We start from the raw sequence: 1,769 nt of genomic DNA, 5'->3' as shown, positions 1-1,769 counted from the left end.
TATATATATATATATATATATATGAGTGTGTATGCATGTATGTATGTATAAAATGTGGCATTAATTGCACGAATGTCAAAGTTATCAATGTACAAGTTCTTTGCCCGTTTGCGATTGAATATCTAGTCTTGCGATAACGTTCCTCAATGTAGTTATACCAATCTTTGAAAAGATTGATAAAGTGTTGTGAAGTATAGTGCAAAGAGTTGGGATGTAGAGAGTAGGGTATTACATTTCCATTTCTTGCAACACGTTCTCTCGCATAACGCAGAAAAGAAATTGGTTGTATTAATAAACTCGTTGGAACTACAAACCTAACAACGAATTGTGAATAACGCCTCGTGATACATGAATCAAACCCTTAGTTTTGTTAATGAAGGGATGACAGAATCTACATAACTCGCTTAACATACATTTTGTAAATGATGACCCGAAAATACAGTGTCGTTGTTGTGAGAGAAAACCTGATTGAAATTCGGCAATAAGGGAAATTTCAAAGATTTGTGTAGGCGAATAAAAATAATTCTTTTGAATACTACCTTGGAACAATGGCGAGAAAAACTCCGAAAGAAGTACGGCATTCATTCTTGCAACGTCTTCTTTTGTCCAGCAGCATCAACATAACACATTTCGCCATTCTAGCGAAAGCCTATCACTTACCATGGATCATGTATAATCTTTCTGAACGCGAATATACTCCTGATCCCAAGTTTTACCATATCCCTTGCAAAGCCATCAGTGTCAACAACTTTTTCCATTTATGAGTGTGTGCAATCATTCTTCGAAAATAGGTGTCTCATTGAAAACAAAATTTGTGTTTTTTTTTTTTTTAATGAGGTTAAAAAATGACAAATGAGTCAGAATATTAGGAGAAATGTAGCAATATAATAAGATATTGCTACTTTCGAAATATATTATCGCGATCTTTAGTAAGTGCCTTCTCGATTAAATCATGAATGAAAGCACAGAAAATTAAAGCCAGAAACAGAAACTAATGCATTTTCTAGCAAATCAGGTTTATTTCTTGCAAAAATACTACAGATCACAAAGGCGGCGAGCTGGCAGACACGTTAGCACGCTGGGCGAAATGGTTAACGATATTTCGTCTGTCTTCACGTTTTGAGCTCAAATTCTGCCGAGGTCGACTTAGCCGTTCATCCTTTCGGGGGGGCGATAAATTAAGTACCATTTGCGTACTGGGGCCGATCTAATCGACTGGCCCCATTCCAAATAATTTTACGCCTTGTGCCTAGATTAAAAAAGAATACTACAAATCACAGTAATTAAAATCGTTTACACATTAATACGTTTGCAATTATGTTCTCATGCAATGGTATTACAATTTATTATGTTTATATTTTATTTTTATAAGTCACTTACAACGAGGATATAAAAATTAACAAAATTAAATGGGCTGTATGTTCAGAAACATATTTATGAGCTTCTATATTCAGTTGGATAGTATTTGTTCTGCTATAAGCCAATCCGGTACTTTATCCTCTCGCTGAAATGTTTGTCTCTAAAATGTTCTTTGGCGGAAAAATCTATCCGACTAAACTAAACGTCCACTTTTCAAATGTGTGCTTGGCATAATTTTTTTTTTTAATTGAAAAGGGAAATTATGTATACATAGAGTATTAAAATTTCTTGTATCATAAAAATTCTCTGAATCACAGAAATATTTAGAGTTCTAATTCAATGCATACTCATTCTTTCTCTCTCTCTCTCTCTCTCTCTCTCTCTCTCTCTCTCTCTCTCTCTCTCTCTCT

Source organism: Octopus bimaculoides, chromosome 9, assembly GCF_001194135.2.
Source record: "Octopus bimaculoides isolate UCB-OBI-ISO-001 chromosome 9, ASM119413v2, whole genome shotgun sequence".
Classification (NCBI taxonomy): Eukaryota; Metazoa; Mollusca; class Cephalopoda; order Octopoda; family Octopodidae; genus Octopus; species Octopus bimaculoides.
The sequence above is the reverse complement of the archived record's forward strand: the minus strand, read 5'-3'. Positions refer to the sequence as shown.